Genomic DNA, 20,266 nt, shown 5'->3' with positions numbered 1-20,266 from the left:
TGTATGTCTGGTGTGTTGGGATATGCTGCTCTTAGGGAAGCCCACACTTTAGCTTGGCAATCGTTAAAATGCATCACATAATGGTTGTCATCAAACATTCATACAAATGGATAACCCACTTTTCTCCAAATATCATCTGCTTGATCTCCTAATAACGCGGCAAACAAACCTGTCATGTCTCCTATCGCTAGTGCAATACCTGTGATCTGTTTCTCAAGTACATGTATCCATGTGCCTGCTCCTGCCGCAACAGATGGCAGTGCCTTCATCAAATTGTTTCTATCCATGTGTGCTGCCAGGACCTTTATGTAACAATGGAAACTGTGTTCCCACCTGCTTAGCCGGTAACTTTTTCCACCTCGCTTCTCCTTCACCACCACCAAGCAACCTGATCGGCTCTCAATCTTGGACCCCACACACTTTCTACTCTCTGTGTCACTCTTGGTGATGTCTTATCTCCCTGTTCCTCATCTGTGGTCCATTCCTCCATCAATGTCTGATCTGATTGACTCGTAGTCTAAACTACTCTCTTCTCTTTTACGTCTCAATGTGTATTGTGACGTCCCCTTTCCCCTCGTGGAGAAGATCCCTCTGGCCATATCTAGATATAAAAAACACTACATATTGCCATGTATTTTACACCCCTTGCACTCACCAACAACTCACTCCACACATACACACTCTCCTCTGTTGTTTTCTCCAGCAAAGGTGCACATCTATGTGTGCTCCTGAGCACCTCTGATACGGTGTCCCATCAACAGTTAGAAAAATCTGGGAGCAGTGCCCCGCTCCAAAGAGCAGACAGGCCTTCTGGTAACACAGCACCCTTGGACCTCTTCAAGCTCTGCACTGGGGACCAGCCACTGCAGATGGGCGCCACTCCCCAGAATGCGCAACTGGGACATCCCTCGACTTCACAGAGATTCTGGGATCATGTTGGGTCACCAATTTGTAAAGAAAATAGCAACCCAAAACCTGACTGACAAAAATAATCCAAAAGTCAAATTAATCACTGCACCTCTTTGCGATGGAAAACTAGTTTTATTGCATGCAACAAGGTCTCACATGGTCTCATAGAACCAAACTGACATGGAGCTCATCACTCCCCACAAAGCTACAGTCTATATAACAGTAAATTATAGAATTTGGTTATGTAGGTTACATTGTTATCCCACCCCCTCATTGGCTACTGCATATAGAACACCCAAATGTGCCCCTATAGTCCCTAGACTGATTGGCCACATCTTATCTAATCCCATTCCCCTAAACACATGGTCCCCTTTATCGTTATTAATGAATTCAAGGACTGGATTGGTAGTTTTGAACTGATTGGTATATTAATAAATCGTGTCTGTCACATGATGTGCACCCCTCTGATACAGAAATGACCAGATTAAACTGGCGAGGCCAACTCTGCTTTGATAAGACAATAGGCCTTCTCATTATTCCAGACTCTGTGGTGCACATAAGTTGCCTCCTCAACCTTGTACTTCATTTACTGGCATCACCTCTGCTCTTCCTATCCCAAATCACAGAACGTTCCAGACACGGCTCCCCCTTATCTCCTTCAAACCCCAGGTACCCAGTAAGGATGTGACTGGGGCACCGCTCTTAGTCTGAATTTCAGGGAATTTTTTGCTTTGGTTGTGTGTCTACTTGTAATTCATATGGGACGCCCGCTCACTGGGGAGGGCAATAGTGCAATAAATCTTCATCTTGTTTATTAGCCTCAAAGAACCACATGCCCTTCTCTCATGAATGTGTTCTACAAAGGGAGCGCATCCCTACCAGCTGTCCCTGCAGCCCACATTCCGTTCCCGCCACATTCAGGCCCTGCAGCTGGATGCAATTAGCGTTTATCTGTACACCGCGGGTGCCTCTGACCTCGGCTTTGGAGCTGAGCTAAACAGGGCAGCAGCTCAACATCAGGGCCTGCTTCCAATTCTGCTCATGGTGTACTGGGCCTTAACTTACAAAATGGGGACCCTTCTGCCATTTTCACACACTGAACACCAGGGACGTCATTTCACAAAAATGCCAGGGGCAATAAAAGTGACATCACATAACCCTTGACCTGTGATGACATCACAGGAAGTGATGCCATTTGACCCCACACCCAAGTGACATCATGGGAAGTGATGGCACACAACCTTTCACCCCTTGACAAAACAGGAAGTGGCATCACATAGCATTGTTCCTCAGTACACTAAGAAAAATATGGTTACGATATCACTGTAATATGATATACATTTCATACAAGAATGGATCACCAGATGTAGCATTAATATCAGTGTCTATATGCCCATATTACCAAATGACTGTGAATGTAAGCAGATGTCCAACACAACAACCTGGACTATTGTACATTACTTGGGCTAAACTGTAACCAGACAGAGCATCTCGAAGAGACCTAAACCCCAAAGTGCAGGCATCCAGTGCCTGTCAAGTGTCTGGCCACATACTAGAAACAGCAACTGAGCAACACAAGTCCAACCAGAAAAACAATGTTCCCGAGGGTTTCACAGAGCTGTGCCTGTAGTTATGAATCATTTGAAACCTTCTAGCCATCACCTTTCTATTTGCTTCTTTGGTAAGTAACCCACAGTGTTTATTGTTGGATGGGAGAAAGAGGGGAAGGATGTGATGTAGGTCAGTAGTTGCAGGTTTTTTAAATTTAAAATGTAAAGCTCCATGACATTACCCCTAGAAAAGGCCCATTTTATTATTTTCTTTAGTCCTTTATATCTTGCTTAATGCCAGCTTCCTCCAGCTTCTAAGCACTGGAACAGCAACTGAACCCTTGCTGCACCGCATCCTCTTGTTCCCAAAGCAAGTGCATTGCCCCTGAGCTACCCTTCCAAACATATATTTGTTTTGCTTGAGGAAGTAATAGATGGTTTATTTCAAAGACGGAGGGCAACTTCATTAAAATTCATTATCTCACCTTGTGTCTATCTACAGTGTGCCTGTGACACAGGTCTGGCAGAACAGAGCCAAGTCGCCCAGTGCCCAGGTAGGATTGGTGGCAGAACCCACTGGGGCACACCCCTATCATCACAGGCCCAGTGGCTCACTGGATGTGCAAAGCAGACAACAAGAAACACTGATGAGATTTGCACTCATGATGTGCTGTCACTGAGTAGTGCAGGCTTCTCTTACCCATTCCCAGCTAGCTAAACCTAGCCCCCATACCCTTCCTGTTGCTGCAGTAATGGGTATGAGCTTCTCAGACAGCCCTGCCTCTGATCCCAACCATTCGGGCATTCTTTACTAATGGAGTACCAACCTGTTAGTGATGGCGGCTTCATGGTTTTCCCTGCATCTCTTTCAATTCTCCAGCTAACGTGATCGAGATTCCAGGTGAAAAATGTGTTGCCACATTAAGCTGCATTTACAACTGCCTTTTTCAGGTGCAACCCCTGGCAACATCCAAACAACATCCCTGCTGACCCCGCTTCTACCACAATACCTGTCTGACTCCATCTCCCACCTAATTCAACTCTTCCCACACTGAACACAGTGCCTATAATTCTGCCCTTTCTATAACCTCTGCAACTGTAACAGCAATACATTTGTTGCTCATTCTGTGTTGCTATACAGGAGTATCTAAAATGTCTCAAACCTAACTAAAAACAATACATGCACCTTCGGCTGTGCAAACCTCAGTCTGCTCCCACGACATTATTGGCTATGGCAATCCCTGCCTTTTTAGCCGACATACATGATGTTATCAAATTCGGTGGACGAGATGCCAGATGGTAACAACAAAGGCTCTCATTACGATACTGGTGCTAAACCATGGTGCTATTAGCACCATGGTTGGAGCCGGTATTGTAACGAGTCCTCCAATGTTCAATGGTGAATTACCACCCCATTCCAAGGTTGGCGGGTCGGTAATTCCCCATTGAACATTGGCCCTTCCCCATTCCCATTTTTGCCCCATAGGGCTCAATGGGACTGGGGAAGGCGCTAAGTATGGTACCGCAAATTGCGGTACCCTACTTAGCACCAAGGTCCCTTTGCGGGGCCCTACTTTAACGGCTGGTCTAGACCAGCCGTTCAGGTCGGGTCCCGCAAAGGGACCTCGTAGTAAGGCGCTAATGGGTTAACGGCGCCGCAGCCTTTTACAGCACTGTTAACCCATTAGCGACAGGGTCGTAATGAGGCCCAAAGACATTTTATTAACTTTGGATGCCGCTCCTATATAAAGCAATATCACTTAAAAAGAAGCAGTGAAGGTTGTAGAAGATGCACTTAACAATAGTGAAACGCCACAAAGAGTATCAACAAAATTCCTAGTAGATATATTTAGCATAGCACTTAGAAAGAGCTATTTTATGCATGCACAATAATTCTATTTACCAATGAAGGGAGCAACAATGAGTGATGCTTTTGTGCCCAGTTAAGCTAATCCTTATATGGCTGCTTTTGAAAAAGCACAATTAACAGTATAATCAATTTCAATTGAACATCTATGTGAATAAGCAACACATAGAGGACATCCGTATTATCATTGGAAAGGGTATACAAATGATATTTCACTATTCCTGAGTTGGGTTAATAATTTGGATATCACCAATATATTTACAACGACAATGAATAACTCTGAAATATTTTACCTTGTTGATATTGTAATATTTGAGGAGGGAAATAAGCCACTAAATGTTTCTGGTAAGAAACTTACAGAAACGTGCCTCTTCATTACCAAACCCTTATAGCCAAAAATGTAAAAAATAATTACATTACAACGAAGAAATAATATTTTGAACAGGCTACATATAGGAAATAGTGGCCTATTGAAAATGGATGCCCACCTAGCCTGCAGCCTAAAGAAACAAAATGGTCATGGCATTCCAATAGGGATGTGCTCCACTGTGGCCAACAAAAAGGAAAAGCAATGCTGAAGATTGTTATGTTAAGTTGACTTATACCGTCACTGCTACCATTTGCACGGTCTCCAGGTGCTCACGTGGCTCTGTAAGAAAGTGGGTGTGGTAGGTTAGTGAGGGAAGAGTGAGAGGATAGAGGTTGTGCTCTTCTGTTGGTGCTTGCAGAACCAGGAGGAACTGGCGTCTGTGCCCTTTGCTTTGATTATGTGCCCCGGAGTGCACATTGTATGCATGAATATTGTACGATTGTATGTGCGTGTTACAATGATCTCAAAATAGTTTTCAAAATGCAATGACTATAAACTGACATCTCATTCAGATAAATGAGTGACAACAGAGAACACTTAGTTTGCTTTAAAGAGAGGTACACATGTGAAGTATCACCTTGTTCACTCTCACTCTAAGGCGGACAACAAAATCAGACCATTACAGCCACATGGTGGTCTACCACGCTGTGCTCACTGCGATTCAACCATCAAAACAGAAATATTTCAGAATGGCAAAACTAAATGCAAACTAAACTGGCATATGAAGTGCTATCGCCATCATTTAATCTGTGTGGACAGTTACATTGGTTAGACCCCTCGAATGATCAGTGTGGGAAACAGAGAGCATCGGTCAAGGGTTACAAACATTAAATAGTAGCATTAGAAAGGACCATTGGAAAGGAGGGAGGGCACCAGTGGAAGCAAGTCTCGAAAATGCGACAAAGATATATTCAACGATTCAATACCCAAGGCAATGGTTGAAATATCTTTATACCTGGAACCCAACAGTCTGCTTGGGTGTCTGCTCTTTAAATATCTTTACCCTGGTATGAGGCATACCAGCTAGCAAATAAATGTACACTATTCATGAGAATACATTATCAATAACAGCTACAGAATACATATATGCCACTTATGAAATAAAAAATGAAGTCTAAGCAGTTAGAAAGGAACCAGTTGATGAGGAAAAGAAATATACATGCCACATACATGAGCATCAGTAATAAGCTCTGGATGTTTGTTATGTATCAATAAACTTAGTGCCTGATTATGAGTTTGGCAGTAATACCACCAAACTCGTTTAACATTACTGCATTCTGTAATTATCGGGTTGCCCAGTAGGTCCGGATGATCACAAGTCTAATGCCACACTCATAAACAGGCCCTTAGAAAGTAACATGTTAAATAACATCTTTTGGATGTATTTCATACAAATATACGCACATATAACTCTTGTGAAACTATGGTAGAAAGATCATGACACATATGTACTTCTGACATTGCTGCATTGCTCATCCATCTATTTAGTGAGTAAGAAATGGAGCTAAGCGAAAAGCCCTCAGTAGCTGGCATTTTCCCTCAAATATAGCGAATCAAACACCTGCATTTAAATCAGAAATTACAACTTAGATTTTGGAGCTGCCATTTCTACGTCCATGCTAACCTTTCCAATGTCCTCATTAGTCTAGGGATAACGCTAGAAGACAGTCTTGCCACGGGATTCGTAGTGTTGTCAAAGGCACCCGTTGACTTTCAATTTTAATTAGCGTATTGACTGTAACAATGTATTCTTCCCCATAGACATTAAAGTCGCTATTTGCGAACAGGACGTTGCCCTTGGACGAAGAACTATAATGCTGCCAGAAACTTTGTTTCCCCATTAAAAAACAATGGGAATAAGGGATTGCTTACTCAGTTGATAATGCTAAAGGTATTTCTGTGTACAAAATTGCACCTCTGCAGTAGGACTAATCTAGTCATCAATCAAAATGTCTTCTTCCTCTTTCTTCAAGCATGGACCGATGGCCACCAGAGTACATTTGAACTACTGTGTTAACTAAGAAAAATAAACCGTGCTCATATGAACAGAATTCACATCTCAACATGATTGAAATGATGGTAATGTTTCAGAAATAAATACGTTTAGATGAGGAGAAAAGGGTTATGGTAGGAACTTTAAAAATAATGTAATAATCCTATCCTATCGGATGGAGTGCCATAGGATAATGAATGAATCCCTTAGCGGACAATTGTAATGAAACACCAAAGACATTGAAGGGAATTTGGGACAAAGGGTGAACTTTAAGGCAACAGGACTAGCTTTGGAAAAATATGGAAAGTTGCATCTATTCCTTTGTCAGTTTAGGCACCAATTGACTAATAAAAGTGAAGGCAAATATAATCCAATTCCATAGGAATTGTGACTGGAAGGAAAGCCACCAACTTGCTCTCCTCTTGTTTGTCTGGCTCAAGCAAATCTCTAGTCTAGGATACAAATTTACATGACTGATGTTGGGGCATGCTCTTTATTTAAAGAACTTAGTATGAGGACTGATGACTAGATGCATGACCTCTCTCACCTGAAGATTGCCAAGATCACAGAATGAGACTAATCTAGATGCAAAAGACCTGAGAAAGCAATTGACTATAGTCATACAAATATGCAAGTAACATAGAAATCATTAATGATAGCAGTTGTGGTTAGATCAATATTGAGTCAATTAAATTAAATATGTAATGAATGTGAAAAAAGAAGAACATGAACTGTTCTTTTTTTATGATATGGTGTGATATGATATGGCATTTATAACGCACCTTTACACAAGTGTTTCAAGGCGCGACGAGGCAAGGGAGGGGGAACAGAGGGAAGACAGACAACGATCCTACTAGGCCAGGTGTCATTCAGATCACGCAAGTGCATGGGAAGGGGAAGGAGGAGAAGTGCAGGGCGGGGGGGGGGGAGATGGAGCGGATAGTGCCTTGCATGGGAAATAAATAACATTAAAGGTAAGGCCAGCAGGTGGCAAGTGCAAGGGTAAAGGCAGACAACAGGTGTCAAGTGCTGGTAGTGGGACTGTAGGGATACAGAAACAGTCCCGGAGTGTGGGGGTTGCCAGGAGGGCAGTGCAGGAGTGCTACTGGTGGGGGAGGGGACCTGGGCCAGAGATCAGAGGGTGACCAGGTAACCAGTGCAATTTCAGTGTCAGCCAAGAAGTCAGCAAGGGAGAGGAGGAGAAAAAGCAGAAGCAAATAGAAAGGTTTTGAGGTGCTTCCGGAACCGAAGATGATTCTCCTCAAGTTTCAGGGAGGCAGGGAGGCTGTTCCAGAGGGAGGCCCCAGCCCATACAGTTCTTTCCATTCTGATGGGTGACCAATGACATTATGTGGCTTGTCCTCAGAGGAAACAGGACACACCTTATCGTTTGTGGTGAAACCAGTGCATATAATCTGCATTTAGCCCACTGCAGACATACTCACAATAACTGAGGACGGATCATTTTCAATTCAAGGTGACCTCGCCGATCCCTAATCTAATCCATGTATTTTTGACGCACCAGTATGATGTCTGCTCTGGTAACACTAGTCAGGAGAGCAAAGTGGTCTGGCAAGTTAATATTTTCAAAAACTTTTCCAGTTTGCTCAACCATTTGATCTTCCTGCAAATATCAGAAGATATCAGATCTTGTATGATCTCGTGGGCTAGATTATATTCGGTTTGAGACCATATTTTTGACCAGAATAGCAAAGATTTTTAGCTAATGATATCATGTGTGCACTCTAGTCATAGATCTTGTTGTAAAAGATTAATTGGGGTGCTCTTCAAGGCACCCATGATGTTCCACAGAAAACTATTTTCTTTGCCCTGAATCAATTGCAAAGGGAACAAACCCCACACCGCTGCGCCATAGGTACATGAGGCAACGGACTTGGCCCGATAGATGGTGAGCATTGGATTAATAGTTATCCCACCCATCTTGGCTCCAAACCTACACAGCACACCATCTGTGTGTGCGAATTTCACAGTTGCTTCAGTGTTGCTTCGGAAATATGGTCAGACCAATTCCCCCCGCTGTTAAATGTCAGAGCTAAATAGGTGAATTTAGTCACCCATTCAAGTTTTTGACCAGATACATAGATATGCGGGCGATTTTTTACTTGCCTGCCAACTGTCATAACTTGGGATTACTTTGTAATCACTAGCAAGTTTCTACAGTTCATATATTTGGCATAAGCATTAACTATCTTATGCAATGCTAACAAAGTGCATACCAATAGGAATGCATCGTCGGCATAAGATAATACAGCAATATTTCTCCCTGTAACCTTAGGTGTATCCTTAGTGACTTTATTTAATTTTGTGGCTAAATTATGTAAAGGTTGAACAATAAAGGGGCCAGGACACACCCTTGCTTGACCCCACATAAAATGTCAAAAGATGGAGATAAATGTCCCTCATTGTCCAGCCTCAATGCTGCTTTCAGTCTGATGTGTAGAGAAATTAATGTGCTCAAAATGGGTACCGGTAGGCCCATTGTATGCAACATTTTCCACAATTGATCTCGATTGACCCTATCAAACACTTGGCTGAGGTCCATAAACCTGCAGATAGACTGGGCAGTCATATCCTTTGTTGTACTTATCAAGGATCAGGCTAAGGTTCAAAATGTGCTCTATAGTGCCCACTCCTGTCCTGAAACCATACTGCTCCTTGGGCAATATGCTATTTGCTTTGGCCCAATTCACTATACGCATAAAGATCGCCCTGCCCAGTAATTTTGCGGTGGTGTTAATCAAAGAGAATGGCCTATAGCATCTAGGATCCATTGTATCTCCTTTTTTGAAGATGGTGATTATTATAGATTCTTTCCAACTATCCTTAAATGCGCTTCTAACCACAAGTGCATTAAAGATTTTGGTGAACACAGAAACCCATATTCAATGCTCTTGTCTAAATAAATCCGTCACAACCTGGTCCGGAACAGGAGCCTTTCCAGTAGGCATGGAAAACAAGGTTTCCTTTGTTTTGTTCACCTGAAATTCGAGCGGGGGTTGAATTATTCTATTATGATTCAAATTTAGGCCACTCATTATTTCTGCATCACATACATCACCCCTACAACCACAAAGAGCCTTGTAAAATGATCAGTCCAAACCAGGGGAGCGGGAAACACAAGCAATGTATCTCTCTGGGGGCAATTACCTTGAGAGACTATTTTTGCTGGGTTTTTAGATGCTTCTTCTAGTTGTTTCCAGCAATTATCTTCCCACTTTTGTCTGGTGTTTTTCAGGGCGATTTTATTTGAGATTTTTACTCGTCCTCGGTCAGCATTGTTCATATTCAGTGAATTTGCTGTTCTCCGGAGCAGGGTCTTCATATGTCTACAATCATTATTATACCATGTTGTCTGGTGAGTATTTGATTACTGAGCCAATTAACAGTGGTCAGACTAAATTGACAAATATTGATTATGTTATGATAGATTTGCAGATACACCTGAACATTCATGCGACCAGAGGAGCAGAGCTGAATAAGAGGGAAGCACGTGGCTAAGACCTTATCGGAAATATGCTTCCCCATTCACCGTTGCCAATTTCATTGACCTCCTACCAAATGTAGGACCATGGGCCTCATTACGAGTTTGGAGGTAACCATGGCGCTATTAGCGCCATGGCTGCCTCCAAACCCTTACCGATTCCACCCTGGTGAATGGAGCTATTACTGCCCCATTCCAAGGTTGGCGGGGGTGGTAATTCCCCATTCACCAGGGCCCTTCCCCATTCCCATTTGAGCCCACAAAGGGCTCAATGGGAATGGGGAAGGCGCTAATAATGGTACCGCTAATTGCAGTACCGTTATTAGCTCCAAAGTCCCTTTGCGGGTCCTGTCCTTAACGCCTGGTAAAACCAGGCGTTAAGGGAGGACCCGCAAAGGGACCTCCGAATAGGGCGGTAAGGGGTTACCGGCACCGGTGCCCTTACCGGTGCCGGTAATCCCTTACCTCCCGGGTTGTAATAAGGCCCCATGAATTTGTTTGTTGATCTATATTCAGGTCATGCAGAAACTGCCAATCGAGCATGTGGGCCAAGAAATAATCCATCGCTGAGTTGCGCCTAGAAGTATTATAGGTGTAGGGCCAAGGTCTGTCTGATGGTATCCTTCCATTCACGGAACGCAGACCTTGGTTAGTTAAATGCTTCAGAAGCATACCTCCTGCCTTATTTGTTATCCCATCAAGCATACTCGGTGGTGGTATATTCAATGCAATGTTTGCTTCTCTAGTTGCATCCAAATAAGATATGCAATTGCTAAAACTAACATTAAAATCCCCTCCCACAATAACAAGCGGCTTCCTAAGATATTTGGAAGATACATCATCACACAGACTATTCATGCAATTAAACAGTAAGGTTATATTCGAGCCCAACTGCCTGGGCTGTGGAGGATTATAGAAATTATTTACAGATAACATTCGCTACATACCTGTCACAGTGATGTTGACCCTTAATACTGAATTAGGAAAGCATTCTGGAATACATTTGATACCTGGTTGGATTTTAACATAAGTAGCTAGACCTCCACTGTTTCTCCCATTTTGACTCAATTTAGCTGAAACAAAGTAGCCATAGAAATTTAAGAAAGGTACAGGTTCAAGTGCCCAGGTCTCCCGAAAAAGTAGGACATCATAACCAGACACAAATTCAATAAATTCAGGGTCTTCAAGTTTGGATTTCAAACTGGCTGTGTTCATTGACAGCACCTTGAAATAGCCTCCCACCATAAAAGACAATGCTAAGCCACCTGCCGCCATGGTGGGCAGGACTAAACCAGTGTCTGTCACTTACCGCCATGAGCTATATTATACACTGGGTCCTTGGCCCGACCAGACAGTGCGATTTTCGCCGAGTTACATAAAGCCCTATCCAACACTGATGGAGTCAAGTCCATAAGTTCGGCTGATCCAAGATGCCCCGTACTGCCCGATTCATCTCTGAGCTCCGTAATCGGATCTGTGTCGACAAGGCTTCCTTCTTTGAGCTTTTGGGTGAGCGAGGGCAAATATCAATGTCCATGGAGATGGAATTGGGTGGCACCCTTATCCAGGTAGACTTTGATGCCTATTGATGAGAGGATTTCTCGGTTATTCCACATTATGAGGTGGATGCTTGAGTCTGCAAATGTCACTCTGACACTACAACCTCCACTATAAATACAGTGTGACAAAATACACAATAAGGGCAGCATCTGATTGGAATTCCCAATGATATCCAGGTGTGCCCTCGGAGCTTTGTCTAATCTTCACCTGTATGCATTTTTATTTCCATGGAAACACCCCTTGAAGGTGCAAATTAAATTCTTCTTCCTCCAGCCATCCAGTGGGTTGATTTGGTTGCTTGCTCCATAATGAGAGTTTCCTTTCCTAACAGCATAAGGAATCACATGATTTATGATGTTGTTGCCATTGTGGAGTTTGGGATCAAGGATATGGATGTCAGCCTGATGGCTCATATTGCACTTAGGCAGATTTTCAGTTGTCTTTTTGAAACTGGAGTTCCATAGAGCTTGTGTAGCCGATATACTGATATAGGACCAAATAGTTAAGTGGCCAATTTGGAGAGGGCCGTTAAGCTCGTTTTGAGTGAGATTGTTTCATCCTACCGGAACATCAGAAAATGTGGACGGGTAGAAAGTGCATCAAGGTCAAGAGCGAGGGAATATGGATGATAAAAGAGTGTCAGGAGGGATATACACAGTGTGGGAGAGATGGGAAAACCTAAGAATTAGAAGGGTGTGCATGGCAAAAGGCAGTGGGAAGCCTTTAACATTTTTGAGTTTTTATGCATTATCACAGTAATCAAAAAAGGCTGCATTACAGCTGGAATTATATTTCCAGCAATGCAGGGCCCTTCCATGATCGTGGAAATGTCACAGCAGAAAATGTACGGGGGAAACAATCGCAGAATTATTTTAAAAAAAAAACAATGCCAACCAGCTCTAGATATTAACTAGTGAGGGGCGTTTGGGCCAGAGCCATAGCCTGGTCTTTTAGCCTAATTCATGCAATGTGGACCGTGTCCACAGCCGGAGGCCATGACTGTGGGATTTAGTCAATTATTGCAATGTGATTAGTAGCATTTGGCCACTGGTCATGGCCAAAGTCTCTAGCACGCCATCTCCTGACTCTGCTCAGCACCATCCATATGCCTGACCTCATGGGTTGCTTTCTATTGGAGCCTGGCCAGCCCTGCTAAGCCTTATTTGACCAAATGCATACATACATTCTAATCATACTCCATGACCTCCAACACTCAGGACTTCGGTCCCAAGGGCATTCCCACCACCAGCACATTGAGACTATAATAATGGTAAAAGGTGCTATATAAATGACAACTATAATACAATACAATACACTAATGTATTCACTTCTTTATCTTTCTTAGTTGCTTCAACCCATTGTGGAAAAGGATAGCTTCTGCCGCTTTCCTTTGTTTGGTGGACGAGTGAAATTGAGAGGCAAATGCTTATGTTGGACATCTTCTAGCCGTAAACAACACACCCATGAAATAAAATACAGAGTATGCAGTTGCTTGGTTGAAACGGGCACTCTGATTATGTAGACAGGGGTACACAGGCAGTTGTCTTTGCAGCAGTGTTTAAGTATATGTCTTTTAAAAAGGTAAAGAGATGGGTCTTAATGGTCACAAGGGCTTGTGGAAAAAGGCTTGGTGTCAGATCCATGGCAGATACCTTCATATGTTCGTTCTGGTGCTCAACAGCATTGAGTCAGATTCTGAGTAGTTTCTGGTGCCTCAAATTGTGTTCGAGAAAGTCAAGCTGGTGTGATGGGATCAGCAACGAGGTGTAATTTAACAAGCGATAACTGCACGTGGCTCGAAGAAGCTTGAAACAGGCAGGAAATGTCTGGGTCGGTGTAGCTCCCAAGTAAGTACTTGAAGAGGTTTGAAATTGGAGAGGGTGCCACAAGCAGATGATTCCTTTGTTCCTGTAGTGCTCTGTGGCCCTATATAGAGTCTCAGAGGACAAGATAAGTCCTGCTTCTGAGCTTCACAACCAATAAGGTTCCCAGATTGCACTTCCACTGATGCCACTTCCACTAGGGAGAGTGCTGGATTCCAATGTCTCAGCAGAAGGCAGGCCTTGTTCAGTTGCAAGTCTATGTTGTGCTGTGATGCTGTGTCTAGGGTCTTTGAGGATAAGATAAATCCTTCTTCTACTCTTCCCAGGCAGGAAGGTTGCCAGAGAGCACATTCAGGGCTGCCATTTCCACTAGGCAGATTCCTGGCTACCAGTGTTCCAGTAGCAGGCTGGCCTTGTTCAGCAGTGCACTCCTTGAAATGTTCCTCTGAAGTGGTTGAGGGTGGTGTGACTCCCTCCTTGGAAAGATTTATCTTCACCAGTGGCTGAGGTCTTCAGGCAAACTGTAACCCAAAAATGTCTCAGTGAAACCCTTCCTCTTCTTGAGGATTCAACTAAGGGAGTGGTCTTAAACCGTTGTATACTCAATTTGCCACCGTGGATTGACCTATTTTAAGCCTACTGTGTGGAGCCAATCTCAGCTGATGTAACAATGGATTTCCCTTCTGATATAAGCTCCCAGAGCCCCTTGTCTTCAGGAAATGGGGATGGGGAACAGGAAGCGACCTACACATTTCCAGATTGTGGAACCACTCTCCTGGTTGTAACTTCTTTCCTGGGCTGCTCGAAACGTTTCACTCTCCCTTTCTTCTTTACACCAAAATGACTCCAGTCACGAACTCCCTGGGGTTATTTATCAATTGTGCTGGCAGGGCTTCTAGTACCCTTCCCACCCATTGGGGGGTATATCCTGTTCAAATTGACAAGAGCACTTTCAAAAAGTGTACGCCCATTGCTGCTAGCATGCTGCTTGGATGCCAATTACTGATGTCCAGCAGCAGGTATGCATGGTGTGTCTGATATATTCTAAAACACAAGAATCTATGAAAGTAAGATTGTTTAGCAGATCTGATTTTCAATGGCAGACCCCATTTATTAGAGTGCCTAACATTTAAAAGAAATATGGAGGCATCGCCCCAGGAGATGAAAATCTGGCATGCACACCTCAGCTGAAAAATAGGGTGCTACCATACTGCTGGGCCAGTCTCCTCACAATAGTGGCATGATTTTGAATCACTCTCTAGACTGGAATTTGTTTGTCCAGATGCAAACATGGTGTCCATACAGAATCCTAGTAAGAGTCTGGACAATTCTATGTGCCCTAAATATTTTTGGGCTCAGCCATGGTGCCCATGTTGCGTTCTGGATATTCCAGAGCCACTACTACCATTAGTGCATTACACTCTGGCCACTGACTAGGTCCCTTTATTTTTGGGTAATCATGGGGTTCTTGTGCTAGTAGTGTATGTTCTTTGGTAGTGAACATGTCTGCCATCTCCCATGTCTCTGTGGGATGGTCAAACACTGTCCTGCAGTCTTCATGCTCTCCTCCCAACCTATGGATAGAGCTGGGGAAAGCCTGGAACAATGACTCCATCCAAACCAGGTGGAAGAAGTCCAACCATTCTATGCCTATATAGGTGGATCAGAAGTAAAATTACTTACAACACCCGAGAGACTAGAGGAGATATTTCTCTAGACCACGTGTGTACAGCCCTCTACAATTTGGTACAATATAATTTATTCACTGGGTCACTTGTTTCCCCTTATTCCAATCGTGTCTGCCCGTTTGTATGTGTTATTAATCATTAAATCATCACATACCCTTTTAAAGTATCAAAAATATCAATATATAAAAAATAAATTATATATAAAACATAGTATCATAACAGAGCATACACTTTTATATCAAGCGTGCATACATCAATATAAAACAGATTTTACAATTTTCAACCTATTGACACTACTTCAACAATATATTGTGGTCCCTTAATTCATCAATGTTTTCATTCTCTCATTAAATTAATTTTCAATATGGATCTGTGGTCAGAACCTTCTCTAATTGAGCTGGCACACCGTAGTCCTTTTCACTTTCACCCATCAGTCTTTACTCCTCTCATTCCAAACTTTCATACTGCATTCACAAACACTCCCAACATGTTTCTTTTATGACTATTGTTAGGAAATTCATCAGGGGTGGAGCCACATTAAATTGTAATGTACAATACAATGTTGTCTTCTTGGAACCATTAGGGGATCAACATCTTGTCCCTCCCTTAGTTCCTCTCTTCCGGTTAAAACACAGAGTGGATATCTGTGGGAAACAAGTAAAGGACAATCGACTTTCAGTGTTCGACATATACTGGTTGTATTTTTCAGAAGATACAACTTGCTATGCCTCGCGTCACAGCAGGAGGGAATCATTAACTTATTAACTCCTCTTTTTCACCTTTCGATGGCGCACCCCCACTTGGTAGTATTAACAGGCTTCACATGTATTGTTCTCTTAGGTATTATTGTCTCTTTACCTAATTATCTTTACCATTTCTTTATGTCATGCTCCGGTCTACACTCCATCATGACCCAGATCTCCTTCTTTGACTTATTCTTTATATTTCAATAGAAAGACACCCATATTATTGGCATGTTCTCATTTTACCTCAATGTCCTAATCCAATCCCGTGTCGAGATATGTCTTTTCTTCGCACACGAGTTTATTATGGTTCGGCTTATGCTTCCCGTAGTTATCCCTCGATGGTTCTAGCCATTCAAGTGCACCATTCCTACAAGACCTATGCAGGGTGACAAACACGCACAGTTTTAAATGGAAAAGCTCCTGACATAAGCTACAACAGTTGTCCATCAGTTCTACAAACACACTACTGCTCTTACCCATGTGTCCGATTTTTATATCTCAATTATAATTTTGCTAGCTCAAAGTGCTTGCTCTAGAGTCTTCCCACCTTCATCGGGTTGCTCCAAATGTCGTCACCATCATTGGACTACAAAGGACGAAAGCAACAAACCAGCAGTAAACAAATGTAATTTTTTTCTCAAATTTTGTTGCTACTTTCATTTTTCTTAAGCTCTTAATAAAATTACCACTATTGAACGCTTATTTCATCAAAGAAGCATTCAAAGGCTTACCAACAGGGGATAATTTCGTCTTTCAGATGTCTTTAAATGGATCTTGCAACACTTAGGGTTCTGACTCCTACTCTGTACTTCGGGCCACGTGTCTCCAACTAACTGTTTTTACTAGGTCCGTCAGCAATTTGACTGCAAGACAGGAAATGAAACAACAAATGGACCAACATGTCCTATTAGCCAAAAGGTGTAGAAGGGTGGTGTGGACATGTTTATAAGGTCCTCCTATTCCTCCCCTTACAGTTCATATTCCTTCTAGTATTTAACCGCCTCAATGTTTCTTGAGTAATGATGCCCGCAGAATCTTACCTGTATTATCTCGCAGAGCCCCTTGTTTGCCTTCCATATCGCCTAGTATGTCTTCGCCGATCTACTTTTTACTCGCCCTTGACTTCCTGCTTTTAATATCGTAACTGGTCTCACGTGACCATTCCGTCACATGATTTTCATTCATATGTGAGGGTGCCTTTTTCTATTTAAGGCTCAAAAGTAAATAAGCTGCCTTCGGCCTCCCTACTTGACTCGAGCCACCACGGGTCATTTTGCTGTTCTTCCGCGACTTCCTTTCATGTTTCACATCCCGCATTACAATTTTTGTAAACCCGGCATTCGCCCCCTCTGAATGGCATTGATATAACACAGGTATGTATGCCGATGTGAAGTTCTTTTACTTTCTTAAATATCTTTAATCCTTAGGTTTGCTGTGTCTATATTTCAAATGTGCTGGCATTATGCTATACAATGAGATAACCAGGGTGATATAAAGTACCCCTGGTACTCATATCTCTAGCTCCAAAAGAAGCATTGTGTTGTGCCAATTTCCACAGTCAAGACAAATGCCCAGACTTTATTAGGGAGAGCTCTCCTACATACTGTACTGTCGGGATCACAATCTGTTAAGATGATCTATGCATCCAACTGCACATGTTCCTGGATTGTCAATTACATACAGGTCAATCCTGATGCCCAGTATCGAGCCAATTACATGATCTTTCTATTCTGCTCTTTCATTTAGCCCCTAGTCCGCACTGTTAGTTAGAAAAATGTATTCTTTTTCTTTGAAGAGAAGTTTTTTTCGGTCTAGGTGGATGTCGTTACTATTCTTTACCTGATAGACTACAGACCACCTCAGATCTTCCACTCTATGTATATTTTCTATAAAGTATCCTACCAGTGGGGCTGAGTGGACTCTCTGGTCGTTTAAGCCCCATGTTTCTGTTAGGGTTGGTTGCACTTGCGTCTGTTTTGTAATGTCATTGCGCAGGATCTGATCCTTAATAGATTTACTCCTCCGAAAGGCAATGAGTGGTCTTTGAAGGGGGACTTTCCCTTTCTCAAGTATTCTCCAGTTGCGATGAATGATCTTCCGAACCCGATTGGAGAGGTTGCTGTATGTGTTAACAAAGACCAAATTGTCTTTATTTTGGACTTTAGGCATTTGTTCGAGGATCACTTCCCGATGGATATTGTCAGCTCTTTTCATGGCTTTTTTGGTCAAATTCACCGGGTACCCTCTTTTCATGCTGGCTAGTTCTTAGTTTCTTAGCCCCATCTTTGTAATCTGTCCTGTTTGTGCTGTTTTTCTTCAGTCGTAAAAACTGCCGAAGGGTAAGTTGTCACGTGTATGCGTTGGGTGAAAGCTACTGTAATGTAATAATGCATTACGGTCTGTTGGTTTTTTATATGGTTTCACATATAGTTCACCCATATCTTTCTCCACGTTAATTGTAACGTCAAGGTAGTTGACTTCATCCTTGCTCACATTTTCGGTGAATTTTAGATGTTGATTTTGTATATTAATCCACTCGAAAAAACGGGTGGCCATATTTTCATCTCCTTTCCAAATGATAAGAGCATCATCTATGTATCTTCTCCATAGTAGGATGTTCTTTCTAAATGGATTGGTATCTGAATAGATACAGCTCTTCTCGAAGGCTTCCATATGTAAATTTGCAATGCAGGGGGCCAATGTGGCCCCCATTGCCGTGCCCTGTACTTGTTTGTAATAATGGCTGTTAAAGTGGAAATAACTCTCCATTAACGCCATTTCAGAACACCACATGATAAAGGAGGTTGTTGTGTTTGTATTTATATTTTCTGTAAGCAATCTTTCTTCCAATACCTCCAATGAGGCCCTCTGAGGTATATTTGTATAAAGGGCTACCACATCTAGACAGATCAGTATCTCGTCATTGGTGTTAAAGGGTCTGCCTTCTACCTCCTTGATTATTTGGGTAGTATCTTTCACAAAGGAGGCCATTTCTCTGACCATCGGCTGCATGAAGTGGTCCACAAATTTTGATAATGGCTCCAAAATTGAGTCACACCCTGACACAATCGGTCTCCCTGGTGGTCTAGTGAGGGATTTGTGAATTTTCGGGAGAATGTAAAATTGTGGAATCCTTGGTTTGTCTACCACAAGGAAATCGGCCTCTTTTTTTGTAATCCACCTCCTTTCCTCTGCTTTTGCCACTTTCTGGTGGATTAGCCTTTCCAATTTCAATGTCGGAAGTATAACTGCCCATGCTTCCTCCAAGGAGTGCTTAAGGCTAATGCCCTTCTGTAGGATTCCTTCGCCTCCATGAGAGATATCAGACTGGCTACTTGTAGTGGCCAGTCCACATTCACTTTGAGTGAGGGTGAACATTTCCACTTGTGATTCCTGGGGCCAGTTCTCCCTCAGTGCCTGCCCTTCAGATTTATTCAAGGCTGGGGTAACCGCTCCTCCCACACCTAGGTGAGAATAGACTGTTCTCTCCAACAGGGAGTTGATCCAATTCAGCGACCCATACAGAGGCGAGTGAAGTGTTGAAATCCTTCTCTACACTCTCATAGGTATATGTCCTCAGAATATGTTAATTGCCTGAATTCCTACTTCCTGATGTACTATTGTCCTGGTTAAGGGAAAAGCTTTTGACAGGCCCTCCACGTGCTTTGTTGCACCACTAAGGTAAAGAGCAATATAGGTTTGTAGGAGGAGGGGTCTCTCATGCCACAGATTCCTCCTGGGTCACAGACCATCGTCTCCTCTGGGAAATCACAGTACAGCAGCTCTGCCCTGGGGCTGCATCACCAACATGGGGTAGTGAGAGAATCTGCTAAGGCAGGGGCAAGCAATTCATTTCCCTGTTGTCATCTTCAGTAAATATTGTATCCATGGTTATCTCAGAGTACAGGTCCATGGCGCAATACCTTTTCACCCCAACCTGGAACTTACCATAGCCATCTCAGAGTTCTACCTCTGGGAATGGCGTACTGGATTACTGGCCTGCCTCTCATGTGAGGGGCCAAGACAGTGAGTGCTCATTCAGATTGGAGGTAACCCATCAGGATTCATAATCAGTCTCCCTGAGTTTGGGGTGGGAACTCTTATGTGCCCTGCCCCCATTCTGTGAGTCAATTCTTTCTCAGAAGGTGGCGACTTTAGGGACAGACGTGAGGTTAACACCCTCTGGGTTGTTGTCCTGGCTACCCAGAGAGAGATCAAGGGGCAGATTCCCCATCCAATGGTAGAATGACCCAACTGG

Source organism: Ambystoma mexicanum, chromosome 5q (assembly GCF_040938575.1).
Source record: "Ambystoma mexicanum isolate Mex_15411 chromosome 5q, UKY_AmexF1_1, whole genome shotgun sequence".
Taxonomy (NCBI): domain Eukaryota; kingdom Metazoa; phylum Chordata; class Amphibia; order Caudata; family Ambystomatidae; genus Ambystoma; species Ambystoma mexicanum.
Note: the sequence above shows the minus strand (reverse complement) of the source record.